This window comes from Passer domesticus, chromosome 3 (assembly GCF_036417665.1).
Source record: "Passer domesticus isolate bPasDom1 chromosome 3, bPasDom1.hap1, whole genome shotgun sequence".
Lineage (NCBI taxonomy): Eukaryota > Metazoa > Chordata > Aves > Passeriformes > Passeridae > Passer > Passer domesticus.
In genome coordinates, this window is record NC_087476.1 from 101,048,445 (window position 1) to 101,066,156 (window position 17,712).

General features: G+C 38.1%; 1 protein-coding gene across 11 annotated transcripts in view; it reads right to left on the reverse strand.

The window, feature by feature from the left end:
* Window positions 1-17,712, reverse strand: part of SMYD3 (SET and MYND domain containing 3) — a 377,228-nt gene that overhangs the window by 88,252 nt on the left and 271,264 nt on the right. The window contains exon 1 of one of the 11 annotated variants that reach the window (XM_064414711.1): window positions 2,432-2,500. The exons of the other annotated variants lie outside the window; for them this stretch is intronic. The gene's annotated coding sequence lies outside the window, so the exon portion shown is untranslated. Of the gene's footprint in view, window positions 1-2,431; window positions 2,501-17,712 lie in introns of those variants that run through there. 11 annotated transcript variants of the gene reach the window in all.

Below are 17,712 nucleotides of genomic sequence, written 5' to 3' on the forward strand. Positions count from 1 at the left end.
TTTGTGGTATCATTAGATAGCCTGAATAGGGAAACTTGGAAGTTGAGCAAACATTTTTAAAAATAACATTTCAATTTTTCATCCCTAGCTTGAGATACCTTGAAAGGCACAGAAACTTTGCATTTATCAAAAAAGCTTTTGTTTTCCCAGGACTCAAATGATATATTGCCATTTACAAGGTGCCATTTACTGCCATAACAACACATTCTTGCATGGGAAAGTGAGACTTTTGGGTATGTACAAGTATCAAAGTTTCTTTACAGGAAAAGTTGTATCATCTCACTTATACATGCAAGACCAGGCAAGTAATTACCAGTGTGTAGCCTGAAAGCTGATGCCTTCATTCAATTTTCTTTATGTTACAATATTTAAGTCAATGGTTTTCATAACCTAGATTCAGGATATCAGGAACTTTAAGAATATGACCTCTGCATTTTGAAATCCCAACTGAGAAAATTACAATGGCCTTGTGTTATATATTCCAAGGGAGAAAAATGGCTGAGAGGGCTGTAATGGATTTACAAAACTAACTAAATATTTACAAAATACCCCTTTAAACCACACAGCTCTTAGTGTTTCATGCTATTTTTTCTGATAGGCAGATTCAATCTCAGAAAATCCTTATCTACAGTTTTCATCCTCCTTACTTTGAGCTTTTTTCTCCCTTTTGTGCACACCTGATCTTTACATGTAGCCAAAACAAGAAAACAGTGATTTCAGCAAGCCATGAAGAGCAGCTGGCATTTCTATTACACCTGACAGAATGCAGGGTGACAGCAAAGAACATAATCATTTTTGTTCACAACAACACTTGTGGATCCTAGCAAATTCCTTGCCCCACATCCAAATGAAAACACCACAAAGCTCTCTTGCAATCATCACAGAACTAAAGAAAGAGCAAAACTGGATCAGAAAGATGAGCCACAAGGCACAAGGTTATTCAAATCTACTGTCACATTTCTCTTACAGTTTATGATACTGACTCCCCTCATGTTCACACTGTTTTTTACACAAACATCATGCCAAAAACCTACATGTCAAAATACATTCTTCTGCCATGAATTAATACTTCTAAAATTGAGTATTCAGTTATGATTATTTAAGAATACATTTTCCTTTTATTTATAACTTGTCTGTCATCTGATTTGGCTGCATATGAAAATTTTACCTTTAAATTGTTACACTTTCATTAATAGAACAAGGTAAAACTACAGAGTAATTCTAAAACCCAAGACATTTCACTCTGAGGAATCTTTCATGATACAATAAAATTTTAAAACAAAAATTACAAAATCACATTAGGTAAGTTTTCATTGTTAGTTTCTGTTATGAGAGCCATATGAGAACAAACAAAGTACATACAATCATTCCTTTTTCCACCAATATGGAAATAATTCTCTTGTTTACATGTTATGACAGAAAAAAGTAATGCATTCCATTGATTCCAGTTTAAGTTACAGTCAAAATGCAATTTTAAAGTATTTCACATGCTTTGTTACATTTGGCCATTCATCTAAAATATAAATCAGCTGTGTGAAATAGTAAATTGTAACCTTTAGGTCTTATAACAAGAATCTAAAATATCAAGCTTTCATATACCAAATATTTCCCTGGTTTTGGTTTGGTTTTGTCTTTTGTGGTTTTTATGGAGTTTTTTTCTTTTGCTTTTAATCCTACTAAAAATGCAAAACATTTTGGAAGTTTGAATCATGATCTAGCCTTTGTAGCCAGCCTTTCCAGACTGAGTCCAGCTATTTTTCAATGGACAGTCAATAACATCACCTCCTCAGTGAAATGGAAACAGGTGCCCCTTTCCACTGGCAAAGCTCTGACATGAATGAAGTACTTAAGCTTCACTGTTATTACCTCTTTGACATTTTATGCTCACTGTGATAGCACCACATTGAAGTATCTTTTCAGCTATTACTATTTGATGGATCATCTAAGTCTGTTCAGATTGTGGAAGATATTGAAACCAAATATGTGAAAATTATCCCTTAGAATGAAATTTAGACTTCTAAATCTGTTTCTCCAAACTACATCTCCAAACCTCGAGTTACATGTCCATGACTTTTAACAAAGAAGATAATAAGCAGGAAAAGAAAAAGCAACAAACACTATAAAATGACTGAATTAATAAAGAGAAATAAAATAGAACCCAAAACTACATGAGATAATGTATTTGAAACCAAGATCAAAGAGCTAACTTGCTTTGTAATTAGCACGTATTAACAGTTTGTGGGTAGAGTGTGAAGGAGAGAATCTGGCAAAATACCAGTCAAGGCTAATGGTACTTAATTTCCTCCACCAGCAGCTGAAATGTGTTACAATATCCAGGCTGCAAAATAATATAGTTAGATTTTTGTTTTCAGAATCGTTGCACAACTTAGTTCCCTCAGTAACAGCAATGCAGCTGAGACACAGTACTTACCTATAAGGGCCTGCTGGTGTGATCTCAAAGGTGTCAGTGTGACAATCAGTGGCCAGCAGTAGCTTTTGCCTCTGTGCATAAATGCAGGGCTGAACTCAACACTTTGCAGCTGAAGTTTCATCTGCCCCTGGCTCCAAGCCACACTCACTAATTCACAAAATCTGTCTCCTATTAACTAAGGAGTTAATATCAGTGGGACAACTGGGGCTATGTAAACCATACATCTTGCCTTGGAAAGGGGCTGTAGAAATACTGGAGTCCATCTACTGGCATCTTTGTGCCTGGTCAGGAATTACCACGTGGATTGTCTTATTGTAAGAATGACTGAACAAATGAGTGCCAACACTTCCACCACATAATTATTCTCTTCTGCTGATTTACAAGTAAAAAGGTTCAGAATGTCACCTACCTCTGTCCAAACTATTGAGTTATTTGATGATGCTCCATGCTTTGCTCTTGTTTTAGAAAGAGGCCCTGCTCATACAAGCACTTTCAGAGAAGTTTTGCTTTCAGCTGAGCTTTCTCAATAACTTCTAAAGGGTGGCTCACAGGTAGGTTATTGGTGCCATTTCCTACCCACCCCAGTAAGTCACCCTGCAACCCAAGCCCTGTGAAAGGCTCACCCATTCAATTGAATATTCCAGTCACAACTAGTTCTATTATATGGCTCACTGTGTCTTAAGCCCCTTCAGTGGGACGACTGTAAGAAAGAAAATGTTAACTTTAAATTTATTTTTTATTTAATACACATAAGATTCAGCAGAATCTGGCCATTGGGAGGATTCCCAAGGCAGAAGACCCAACATCAATCCCAGGATCTGTGCATGAGATGGGAAGAAGACAGAACTGTGAAGGGTGAATTTTTACATGCTGCTTATTAATAAATATGTCACTAAGTAGTACTTGACAATACTTTAAGAAATTAATGCAGAAGTCTCTTACCAGTAGAAACATGTTAAAGTGGGAAATCAAGTGAAGAACAATTGGTCTTGGTAACTAAAAAATGATCTGTTCCACAATACTTCCCTAAGACTGGATAACAACAGCAAAGGTCAAGAAGGCTGATCAGGCTCTAGAAGAGCTGCATCACTGCCAGTATGTGGGAAGTTAGAAGCAGTTTTTAGTCAAAACAAAAAATAATTACTGAACTTCTAAATAAAAGCCATTATTTAAAAAGCTTTATTTGTACAAATCAGCCACATCTATCCCAAGACATATAAAAGGACAATTGCAAAATAAAACTCACTGATATTTACTTATTCAGACTTCTCTCTGGAGATCTGTGTGCATGACTATGAACATACTCTCATGCCACTTCATGTGTTTGTCTAAAAAAAGAGATGTTATTTAACAATATGGTCTTTGGCAGAAGTTAGCTGTAAAGCCACACATTTTGCAAACCAAGTATCCATAGTAACTAACTGCACAATAATTGAGCTTAGACATTATCAATTTCAAAATAATTCACAAATAAAAATGCTACATATTTAAATCAATAAACATCTGAGCCTGTTCATTCCCTTCATTTCAACAAACAAATAATTTTCAAGAAATCATTTACCCTCCAAAAGCAGCTTTTTTCGTTACTTTTGGAATCCCTGATAGCAGAGTGAAAATCTGTCAAAATAAATTTAAAATCAGCTCAAGCCTTTCATTCTTGCCATTGCTATTTTTGACCTCCATGAGCCAACCATGAACTACATAGTAAAAATTCACACTCAAATATTAATATTGTGACAGTTCCTAAGTCTGCAGACATGTATACTGACTTAAAAATTAATGTTTTTAGCTTATTGTAGTTTATTAGATTACATTGCAATGAATATGCAAAATGTAAATCACAATCCCAAAGAGAAGATGGAAGAAGTCCTGCCCTAATACAGTAGCAATTAATGGAACAATGAATCTTGAAAAATATAGTTTCTTTATTTTTCACCCCACACAGAAATTGTCACCCAGACCACAATAAGAATTTTTATTTTGAGAATAAAATTTTCTTTTGTTTTCCTGGTATCATCTCATTATTGGAATAACTATTTTTGTCATTTTTCTTGCCTCAAATTCAGGAAGTAAAATAACAGAACATTTTATCACTAGGGAGAAATGAAAAGCTTAATGCTTTTGGATATCCTTTCCTCATTGCAGCTTCTCATAAAGCTTCATTCCTGCTTATCTCTTTGGCAATTCAGTTTTGTGACTACAGGTTGAAACCAGATTTCAGAAGGTCTGAAATACTATTTTTTGTCTATATATGCGTAGATTTATATTTCTATTTGCTCAAGGACATCAAGCAACATGTAGACATTAATTAGTTAAGAATTACAACACCTCTGTGAAGAATGTAAATTCAGAACTGAATAATAAAATGTTTAATGTAACACCAAGGACACAAAGCACCTCAGCAGCACTTTGGCATACAAAGGAATTTTCTTGAAGTCATTGACTGTATCCAAAAGGTTTACGGTTAGAAAGAAAAAAACTCCTTAATGTTATTTGGAAAATAACAGAAGCATAAAATCCACAACTGAAATAGGATTCCTGGCTTTACACTTCCCTGTGGCACATGTTGATGGTGCAGTGCTGTAGTACAGCTGCAGGCACAGCACTGTTCATGTTATGCCAGTTAAGGGGCCATGTATTATTTCATGTCTTCTGCCTTGGCTGCATGATGCTGTGAAATTGGACAGCAGCTCCAATGCACTTCTCTGGTACATTTGCAGCCTGCACTTGCCTTTCTCCACTTATGCAGATTACTGCATGACCATTACACAGCAAACTCATCAAACAGAAAACACAAAAGGGGGCAACACAAAGAGGAGGGGAAAAAATCTCCTTAGCAGCCAAAACCCATAAAACTGCAGAGTGCTTTTAAAACCTCAACCACAAGCCAGGAAGGGAGACCCCTGAAGTACCTGGGACAAGAGCAGCCAAACACCACAAGACAATGTGAGAGGGCCCAGAGGAGGCCACAAAGATGATGAGGAGTCTGGACCAGCTGAAGGAGCTCAGCTTGTTTAGTCTAGAGAAGAAATGTCTGAGAGGGGATCTCATTGATGCATATAAACATCTCAAAGGTGGCTGCCAAGTAGATGGTGCCAGGCTCTGTCTTCAGTGGTGCCCAGTGAGAGGAAGAAGAACAATGTCAACTAAAGCACAAGAAGTTTCACCTCACAATGAGGAAGGACTTCTTTTACACAGCACAACACTGGAACAAGGTGTTCAGGGAGGGCCTGGAATCTCCCACTCCGGAGATATTCAAAACCCACCCAGATGTGTTCCTGCACAACCTCCTCTAGGTGACACTGCCTTGGTTGGAGTGGATGACCTCCAGAGGTCTCTCCCAACATTAACTATGCTGTGAATCTGCGATATGACAGAGCACAGAGAGGCTGCACAGCCCATCTTGTCCCCTTGCTGCACGGCCTTCACCACGCGTACGCTGCAGCCTGCCTTGGCGGGGTGATGGTGCCTCTCAACACCCACAGCACAGACAGCGAGGGAGCGGCTGCCGTGGGGAAGGAACAGCTCTCCTGGGCCCCAGCAGGCAAGGGGAGCAAGTGGGGGCTGCAATGTCAGTGCCCTCAAACATAAGTGACTGTTCCTGGCCAGGAAGGCACCCAGAAAGTACACCCAGCGCTAAATTACAGAATCACAGAATAATGAGGTTGGAAGAGACCTCTAAGATCATCAAGTCCAACCTATGCCCTAACATCTCAACTAGACTATAGCACCATGTGCCATGTCCAGTCTTTTTTTAAACACATCCAGAGATGGTGATTCCACCACCTCCCTGGGAAGACAATTCCAGTGCTTTATTATTCTTTCAGTGAAAATTTTTTTCCTAATATCTAACCTATACCTTCCCTGACGTAGCTTGAGACTGTGTCCCCTTGTTCTGTCAGTTGCTGTCCGGTGGAAGAGACCGACCCCCACCTGTCTACAACCTCCCTTCAGGAAGTTGTAGAGAGCAATAAGGTCACCTCTAAGCCTCCTCTTCTCCAGGCTAAACAACCCCAGTTCCTTCAAACTTCCTCGTAGGGCTTGTTTTCCAAGCCCCTCACCAGCCTCGTTGCTCTCCTCTGGACACGCTCAAGCATCTCAATATCCTTCCTAAATTGAGGGGCCCAGAACTGGACACAGTACTCAAGATGTGGCCTCACCAGTGCCAAGTACAGGGGGAGAATGACCTCCCTGCTCCTGCTGGTCACACAATTCCTAATGGAGGCCAGGATGCCGTTGGCCTTCTTGGCCACCAAGGCACATTGCTGGCTCATATCCAATCGGCTGTCAACCAGCACCCCCAGGTCCCTTTCTGCCTGAACACTGTCCAGCCACACCGTCCCCAGCCTGTAACGCTGTAGGGGATTTTTGTGGCCAAAATGCAGAACTCGGCACTTAGACTTATTAAACTTCATACTGTTGGACTCTGCCCATCCATCCAACTGATCTAAGTCTCTCTGCAGAGCCCTCCTTCCTTCCAATAGATCAACACAAGCTCCCAGCTTAGTGTCGTCTGCAAATTTACTAATGAAGGACTCGATGCCCTCATCCATGTCATCTATAAAAATATTAAATAGAACTGGTCCCAGTACAGACCCCTGAGGGACACCACTGGTGACTGGCTGCCAAGATGTCAGGCTCCAAATTCAACATTAAACCCAACACAGCTGGTGTGTTTTCCTGTGTGCCCTGTTAGTGTTCACACTTCCCAAACACTTCTGACTTGGGTCTAAGAAGGTCTGAGTTGGCTCCTGTCTCCCAGTGAGCCAGAAAGTGCCCCGGAGTGGGGCTCCCTGGGAAGGGCCCTTGGTCACCAGGAAGCCCTGAGGCTGTCAGAGCACAAATGTGACAGAGCTTCTTGTCAGCATCAGCTGGACTCTGCCCTGTCCCTGTCCTGTCCCAGCCCTGAGCCCCTACACTGATTGTGCACAGTGTAAATGTGTAAATTGCAGGGGCAATTTACATCAGTTGCTTTCTTCAGTGAACAAGGTCATAGCAAAATACTGCTTTGAAAAAGATTACAGTACCTAAGACATAATCACAACAGAAACATAATTATTCACCTGACAGCAAACACTTTCTGTTCCTCCCCACCACCCTCCATGACAGATGAAGACTCCGAACAGAAAAACTACAGAAAGCTTTAGTAGAAAATTAGTAAGTAAACAGATGCCTTTAAAACAGGTGTGACAAGAAAACCAGATTCTGGAAGAATTGAAATTATTTTCTTTCAATGAAAGAAGAAAAAGTGAAAAGATTTAAAAGGCTGTCTTGCCCCTTCCTCTCCTTTCATAAGGAAATAGCCCTCAGTAGTCAAACATTAACTATACACAAGAAAAACAATTTGTCATCAATAGTGTATTTTCCAAAATTATACTCTTGTCTGTATATTAAAAGCATGTGCAGTTTCTGGCTCCAATACAAGTTATCTATAATGAATTTTAAGAAAGAAAAAAAGTGGGTTTTTTTCCTGAGAGAACCAAAGCACATATAAATGGTACATATAAATGTGTGTAGGAAAATAATGCATGTGGGAAAATAATGTATGTATCTAGAAAAACATTCACTGCTTCATTCACCATTCATTTTTAGTGGACAAATACTATGAACTATTATTCTTGGAGTCATTGAAAGTGCACAATGAAATCTGTGTTATTTTCCACTTTAGGAGGAAGAGGTTGGGATGAATGGCAGCTTATTTCCTTCTGCTTTCACAGAAGGCCCCAACTAGAGAGTCTTAATTCAAATCCATATGGAACTTTTTAAAAACTGTGAGAAAAATTATGATTTGAGATCATACACCTAAGTTTACATCATACCTCAAAAATAATTTAAACAAATTTCTGGTTCGCTGGAGCCTTCATATATACTTCTACAGGTATACATGCTGCATATAGCCTTCTGTGAATAATGCCTAAAGTACAAAGCTTCTTCAGGAAAAAAAGGCAAATCTTGTCATGCAAATCATAGTCTCACTGGAAATATAATTTTTCCCTTCTAGAGTCAGTCCATAAGCCTCAATAACAACACCAAGTAACAGAAAAACGCAAATTCTTAAATGATTTATGCTGCTTTCAAGAATTTTTCTTCAGTTTTCCTGCGAGAGAGTTGAAAGCAGCTCTATAGATGCCATGAATATAGGAGTGCAAAAACATTTGGATTAGCAGACCAGACACTTTGTTCTCAAGCAAAATTTTAACCAAAGTGAGAGGAGAAGATCCCTCACAGGAACAATAAGGATAATTTGTAAACTAGATTTAACTGATGGTTTGTCAGTAAATGTCATCTTGCAAAATCTTGAGTGTTTTATTGAAATGCCAGTCTTGTACAATTCAAGCACATTTAACTTAAGCAATAACCTTTATGAGATTTGGGGAGTTTTCTGAATTATTTTCCTGAAATTCCCTATTTGTAAGATTTTTTTTTTAATGAAGTCTCATTCTAAATTGAGTCAGGCACTTGGAGCTCAACCAGCCACATCACTCCAAAACACACCCAACAACAAAAATAAAGACTATTCTAAAATGACAATAAATATTTCTAATAGTGATGCTAAACAATATACATATCATACTATTGTGTACTATTGTATACTATTCTCAAATAAAGAAACAACTAGAAGATGTCTGTGCTAACGTGACAATTCTTATGACAATTATGACCATCCAACATCTGAGACCCAAGAGGTGCTTATAATACTGGACCATTTCCTTAGCTGTGCATATCAGCATGGTTCAAGCAGATTTTACATGGTAATGATATAATTTATAGCAATGAATGACCCATCAGACAGAGACAAAAATGTAATATAATTAGGGAGGAAGTTGGTTGCTTTCTTTGTAATGTTAAATATTCTACCTAGGCCAACCTAATTTGCTGAGTTTTTTTTTTTTTTTTTTGTCTGAGATTCACTCTCATTTCTTTTTAACACTTATCTCTGTTAAGGTTAGAATGAATGAAACATTATCACAAGAAAGAAAATGGCAATAAGTACATTAATTGTGCTGACAGTAGTTTCATTGATAGCACTCTTTTTTTACTGTACAGCAGTATACTTGTCAAAATGTGGATTCTCTGCTCTGAGAACATGAAAATATAAAACCAACCAACTCTTATGTGGAAAAATCAGCAAATTGATCAAATAAAAATGTAGAAGATTTATCACAGAAGTCCTTGACCTCCAAGACAGCTTTTCAAGTCAGTTAACTTCCCTTCTTGAAGTAGAACAATTTTCTTATGCTTATCTCAGACTACGTGGGTGGATGAATGAAATCAAGAGTCTGTGAATCTCTCACAAAGATACAATGTCTCTGTTCTCAGGCTCTAACAGCATCTCTTATTTTTTTAAACCAACATGCCTGATGAATGATACAATTTTCACCATCATTCTATATATTCAAAAGAATGTGCATAATTATTTTCTAAGTATATGCCTGATACAATCTATGTCTAGGTTTTTAAACTGTCTAGCTTGAGCCCTTCTTTGGCAGCACTCATTGCAGGATCTGAGCAACTTTCCAACTATCAGTCTGCACTCTGTATTCTGGAAGCCTGTCTTGTCCCAAAGGCTCCCCCAACAGCACATATCTGTTTATTGTCTCGTTCTGGAAATCTCCGTCTTCTGAAGATAACTCTGTGGCTATGAAGAACTTCACTGAGAGCCACAAAAACACTCTGCTTCTGCCAATACTACGTAAGACTAGACTGAATAAAGGTATGCCAAGTGATCATTCTGTCTCATGCCTTGCCCTTCCTTCCAAAATGTGCCAAAATTATATCTATATAGAGATGTTTAGTAGGGAATGGCAACACTTAATAGACTTCCAAGAAAAGTCCACATTAGTTACTAAATACAAAGTTGTCAACATCTAACACTATTTACTTCAGTAAACATAGCAAATTCAAAGGCACTAGAGAGGATACAGAGGCCACACTGTTCCCAAGGACACAGTGTTCAGTTCTCATGCCAGAGCAACCATTCTGCCTGGTGGGCTGCCATGCACCTGCACTGAAACAGAATCTAAAACCAGCAGCAGCCTCCAGTGCCACACACACATCCCTGAACAAAATTCATTTTCTGAAACATCCAAGTTATCCTTGTATTGACTCAGTCAGATAAATAAGCTTTAGATAGCTTGTGAGCAATTTCAGAATTCCTAGTGAAAAAAAAAATCTAAGTTTTTAAAAGAATAGATTGTAAGGTACGGTCAGACAGTCAGGCACTGCATAGTGACTTAAATTAGCATTAAATTAGTTAGAGTTTACTTGTCATGAAAGAGAGGCTTGCAACAATCAGCTGCATCTCAGCTCAAGGGCAGCAACTTTTAACATGCCAACTTAATAATTTACAATCATCTTCTCACAATTCTAATTTACATGACATTGCTTCAGTAAATAGATTACGCAGGTTGCACATGACCTGCAGGGATATCATTGTATTAGTTAAAATTGTAACAATGCAAATTAGGACAGTCCCCTGGCTATACACTCAGTCAAAAATCATTATTCTAGTGGTGCCAAATGTAGAATACATAACATACTAATAGGCTTTTCAGAAACTGTGGCACATCAATAAAAATATAGCAGCTACTGCCTTCCTGGATTTTTTTTTTCAATGCTACAAAAAAAGGTAAAACAAAATGTAGCAAGTATAGGAAGAGAGTGATAAAGAGAGTGAGTGAGAAAAAAGGTGTTATTTGCCTGCAATGCCCATTAATTCCTGCAGAAAAATAACTGAGAACATGAGCACAAATTTTCCAGCCTTTGACTTGCAACATACTTCCTCTGTGGCTTTGGTCAAATCACTTACCCTCTATGTGACCCAGAGCTCTGCATTTAATAGAAATTGTTTTATCCAACTCTACAGTTCTGTATCCCAATTTTCTTTGTTTTCTCCCTGTCCTGTGAGGCTTACAATCCATTTCATAAGAATATGATGCAACAACAACAAAAAGCTCAGACCCTTTGTTCTTGTTTCCTACAACTTACCCTAATGTCACACCCTGTTTTTTTCCGTGAATAAGCCCAAAGTCAAGCTACAGCCAAACCTCTTGGAATGCAAAATCTGTTCATGTGACATAAACCCAAAGAAGCTAAACATTACTGTTTCAAACATATCTGAACTGCTAACCAGAATTCACTGACTTCGACTAGACTCATATCATCTGCCTCATATGGTTGACAGAAGATGCCAATTTCTCAAACACATGTAAAAATGTGCTTCTACACGAAAAAGATATCCAGAGGTCTTGCTTCAACTATTTTGGATAATTCTAGCTTCTGGGTTTTTTTGTTTGTAAAAAAACATCACCTTCTGTAATGTTGCTTTACTAACTGTGATTTCCAATTATTCCAGGGAAGAAAACAGCAAGTTTTTTTTTAAATGTAGCTTTACAAGGTAGCAGCATCTTGTGTGACAGATAAAATTACTATAGTTAAGCTTATTGTAAATTAAGTACTTCTCAGTGAAAGATAGTTTTAACTCAATTATACTTTCATCCAAGAGGAAAAGAAAAAGTATAACAAATACTGAGTGGTTTAAGAAATTCTCAGTTCGTGGGAAGAAAAAGATTTCTCAGAAGAGGCCCTGAATACTTGTTGCAATTTTACATGCTGAAAACCAACTGAATTGAGGAATTACCTTGCCCTTAATAACATCATAGAAATGTAATCATGAAACTTTGTCATCACTGAACAAACAGATCTAAATTTTTATTTTTACTGCAGGTGGTAATGAGTGGATAAGAAACAATGAATATTATTTCAAGGAATTGTTTATTCATGTGTCTCAAGCATCCCATTTATTGAGAAGAAAATTCTCTCTTTAAAGATCATTTTGTCCTTGGTCTTTAAGGCCACCGGAAGAAGTTAGAAAGAAGACAGCAACATCTGCTATCATAGGCAGATGCCCAGAACTGCCATGACTAAGGTCATTCTGCCTTTAGCATCTGTCCTAACACACTCAAACCCATCATGTGTTGGCATTAGAAGGGCAAACATTATACTTGGTGTCTGCACAGACTGAAAGGAGTCCCCAAAAGATGTCAGTTTGCTCATCAGCACACGATGAGGTAAAACCTACTGGCTGGCAAATTGCGATGCAGAAAAATAACACTAATTCCCCAATTTCAGCATGAGAGGAGTGGAGAAGCAGACTCCCCATGTCCAGCATGTCAGCATAAGTTATAAGCCACAAGCATCTGGCACAGAGCTCATGACACTCAGTGGAAAAACCCTCACTGACTTTAAAGTGTTTTGACCCAGTGTTTTTCTACACAAGCCTGAGAGCAGATGATTTGCAGAAAATGAAGAAAATAGAGTATATTTTCACAATATTATTTTGTCGGTCCTTTGGAATAATAACATTTCCCCTATAAAAAAAGGAATTTTTTCTCTTCCGTTCCTAAGGAATTTTACTCCAACTTTTATTTATAATCATTATATTTAAATAGATTATAATTGGTGCAATATTTGCTCTGGTACTAAAAAGCATTTCCACTACTGCTGGTAGAACATTAATATATACACCAAAACATCACTGGGAACAAAGAATTCTGGGTTAAAATCATCTTCTCAAGTACTCTAGGGCAGTATTAAAATTTCCTGCAGAACTAAGCAAAAAAAAGTATTCTGTTGTCTGCATATTTATCATTACCATCCTTACTGTAGACTGTTTTCTGCTAGTCCAGTAAGGCGTTCAAAAGCATTTTCCCAAGAAAGCAACAGCAGGATGATCACTAGTGTTTCCAAGATAACTGTCTATACTTTGATAGGAATGATATGAAGCTATATAGGCAACAACAGTACCTAATTTTTCATAATCAGAAATCAAGACTAGCCACAGCCAACCCCTCTGATCTCTGAGGACCAGCTGGAATGCAAATCTCTATAGCTGTAATGCAACACTCCCACCTCTGCCATCACTTCCTACTCACCACACTATCAGCTACTGAAAGGAGCATAAAAGAGCCTTTGCTCTCCACTAAAATTTCAAGCTGAGTGTCAGACACCAGCATCACAGGAAAGCACTAGTTTTAGAAATATTAATGACGGATGAAGATCAAACTTACCTGTCTATATTACAGTATTAATTCCAGGTTTTAAACATCTTTTAATTGACTAGACATGACAAGATAGTCACCAATGAATGACAAGAAAACTCAATCAATAAACAAAAGTTTAAAACTTGCAAACTGGAGATGAAATTATGCTCATCTTCTGAATGATGCTGCAGAGTTTTCTTAGTCTTTCACTATTTACTTGCCATCTGAATTTTAAGAGATCAGCTGTTATGCTAGGACTTCCCAGCCTCCTCCCCATACTAGGAATAACCCTTCCAGCTAGTGGACTGCCTTTCAGCAGTCATCTCAGCAAGGTAGCAGTGGCACAAAATGCCCTTGCTATTCCTGGTCTTACTCTGATCAGACATTTCCTCTTGCAAAGAACAGATACACAAAGATTAAACTACATTTTTTGGTGGCATGGATACAGTGAGAGATGTAATGTGAAGGACAGGTATTCAGTTGTGGCAACACCTTGACAGGAAATTCTAAGTGCTGCAGGCAGTTAAAATGAAGAATGTATTTATTGAATGATTATGAAATCAGTCTATCTGACAAAAGCACCTGTTCTGGAAAAAATTGTGTCTATGTGTCATTCTACTCTGTTAGCAGAATAAAGGATGATAACTGCATGATACCACATGCAAATATATATCCTAAAGCATTAGACACTGACATCTAACTGCACAGTATTTTTCCTGTTGTCCTGGTTGCCTGAAAGTGTTCCTCAGTGACTCAGAGTTTAAGGACACAGAACTGCCAATTTGCCATTATCCTTACTGAGGATACTTACATTATCCTCAGGTCAGAGGACCAGGGCCCACAGAACCTGATGCTCCATTAACCCGTGCAGTAACCACTGAGCCATGGGTTCATCCTGGTCAGCAACAAAGCACCCACCCACTCCTCACCACTGCCTCAGCAGGGTGAGGAAGAGAAGAGGAAGACAAAAAACAAGAAAATGTGTGTTTAGGTATTCACTTTAATAACCAATCCTCACCTCTACTCCACGCCAGGGTTTTCTTTTGTTGATAATGTTACACAGCATGGAATATCCCTTTGGCTGCTTTGGGTCAGATGTCCCAGTTGTGTTCCTGACTCCCCAGTCTACTCACTAGGAGACAGCAGAGTGTGAAAAAGAGATAGCCTTGGGGCTACTCCAGTGCTGTTTAGCAGCACCCAAAACATGGGTGTGTTTCCTACACTATTTTAGTCACGATTCCAAGACACTGCCACAGGGGCAGCTATGAAGAAAGTGAACTCCAACTTGGCCAAGCCCAGTACAGTCCAGTATGTCAGTAACTATTCTGCATGTTGACAAAATAAGTCACTGTCCTCTATGCTCCCTAGTGCTCACCTCTCTTCTCTTGCCCAGTTACATTTACTCAGCTGAAATGCATCATAGCTAAATTCTACAAACCTGACATTTCTGTTGCTCTCCTGTGTAATTTCTGACTGCTCAGTAAAACAAGAACAAACCATTGTTATTTTCCCTTCCCATAAAAGATGCAATTCACACATACACTGCTATAGATGAGAGTTTAGAGATGGAATTTCAAGTGAAGGTTGAAACAAATAAAATCATTGTGCTAAGAAATTCCCAGCCCATAAACAATAGAAAGTTTAAAGCAATTGGTCACAATCTATTTGCCAAAAATCTTAGCCTTTGGGGAAAAGATGCAGAAGGATCTACTGAGTGGATAATCAAATTAGCAGAGGTAGTTCTGGAAAAGTTATGAGGAACATGGATAAATTCTCCTGTATTTGCAGTCTTAAATCTAGAGCATGTACCTTTCCAAAAGATAATGCTTTAATTAAGCTTTAAATCATTTACCATAAAGAAAGATATTGCAGTGTTGCAGTCTGTGTCTCACAAAAAGTAAGACTCGATAATCACCCTAAGATTTCCAGAATGAGAAAAAAATTCACTTTAAATTCTTTTCCACCTTTGATTATTATCTCAAAATTAAATCTGTATACTTCAGTTTAAACCTTCCAGTGTCCTTCTTCATGTCACTGTCTAGTAGAATTCTACCCCACTTCACTGCAATCTCTGCTCACCAGAGATCCGTGCTCTCTAAAAAGCTCTGCCTGGAAAGTCTGCGTGGGTTAAACTCTGCTTAACATTCATCAAAGCTCCTTTCTTTATTTCCTTTACCTTTGTCACATACAATGTCTCAAGCAACCAATATTAAAAAGTGCACATTCAACATAAGAAGTTATGTCCTTTACACTTAGAAAGATAAATATAACAGAAGAGGTTTGTATGATAAAAGTATTTTAAAGTATCTTGATTCATTAAGTATCTTACTTTAAGATATTGAGTGATTGATGTCAGAGGAAATAACAGGTAAACTTTTGATCTTTTTTTCCAATTATATCAGATGGTCTAAAAAAAGCCTACCTCAGCCTATAAGCCTCAATTCTTTCTTTTCACATTTATGGCTACAACACAGTTGCTAAACCCAGGATCTCTCCTAGCACTTGTTCTGGTTTTGGCCAGGACCTTAATTCAATTCACTACCAGCTCACATCATTGCCAGGGCTGGGGAAAGGACTCTCTCCATCTTCCAAGAAGAAGGGCATTCCTTCCAGTGGGGGAAAGGCATGGGCAATCAGTCCAGTACTGGTTTATTTTACATGTAAATGGTTTATTTGTCTTGTACCTTTTGCTCTTAATATCACTACTGTTACTTTTCATTTTTTCATTTCATTGCTGGTAAATTGTTTTTATTTCAACCCACGATCTTTGCCTTTTGTGCTTTAAGTTGGACGGGGACTGAGTGGTGGGGTGGTTTTAGTGGGAGCATTAAATTGGAGAATACCATTCCTAAGCCATGACAGCACTGTATGGAAACACAGCTAAACACTGCAGAGACAGTTTTGTAGTCTCCCACTGATACTGATATATACAACTCACACTGAGCTGTAGAAGTAATATGAGCTAAATTCTGTGTGTTCCTTAGTACATACACCAATCTTTTATTCACTTTACTACAGTCAGCGCAATAGTATTACAGAGTGGAAAGGCACTTCACATTTTTAATGTATTTCTGAAAATTTTATGTAAGCAAAGTTTTTATCAACTTACATAATCAGAGATCAAATTTACTTTGAGAAGAATTCTGCCTTTCTGAGACATAATTTAGTTTTCTGATTTGCTAGCTTATACATACATAGTATAGAGACTTCATAAGAACCTCTCCAAAATCTTGATGTATCATTTAAGAATTATAAAATCATCTATCACTTGTACATAATCTTTCATCCAAAAGTATTTTAAAATTCACTACAGAAGGTATTTCACATTTCTTGACACTGTAACTTGTTAAATAAGAACTTTTTGAGCCCCACATCAACTACTGTTGCAGATGCTTCTTTATCATGAGGAGCTGTCATACTGCACATCTGCCCTGGTCAGGTGGACGCACTGCTATCAAGGGGAAAGCAAGTGTTGCCCTAATTCTTGTTCCTTCCTTTTATCTCTCCGTTATGCTCTTACCTGCAGACCTTTAGTGGGTTACATCACAACCTTTCTCCTCTTCCTCATGAGAAGCAATATGAGCCCAATTATGCCTTTAACAAGCTGTATTCTCACACTCTGCTACTGAGTGTTCTCTACAAAATGATTAATTTAATTTTCTATGTATAGTTAATTTCTATGTCTTTTCATCTGATATATTTGGACTTTCTATCTTGGAAATACCTACTCAGGTATGGCAGTACCATGAAACACAGAAAAAAGGAAGGCCATTTAGGAAGTCACTTTCAGTACTAAGTTACTCTTTGCATTATTAATATGTAATACAGAATTCATACTCCAAGCTCCCAGTGAACTAGAATTGATGAGCCTGGTAACATGTACATTTACAATGAGTACTTCTCATGCAGTGTATGATTTGTAGAGCTGAGTAGCAATTGTGGAGATGCTGTAAACAGGAAAAAGCTAGCCAAGCTGGAAGGAATGTGCTAATTAAAGGACACAAGTGAAATGTAAGTTAAAAGCAGCCAGATAAGGAGAAGGGAAAATCCTGTCCCCAAACAAGAAGGAAGGAAGGAAGGAGAGAGAACATACCCCTTGCTAGATTTGCATATCATGTCCCAGGGCCCAGCCGCAGCGAGCAGGGGAGGGAAACACTGATCCTTCACATCTCTATTTAGTGCAGCTCCCCAGGCAGCTTTTCTATTGAAAAAGATCTAGGAAGGAAGTTAAAAAGAAGG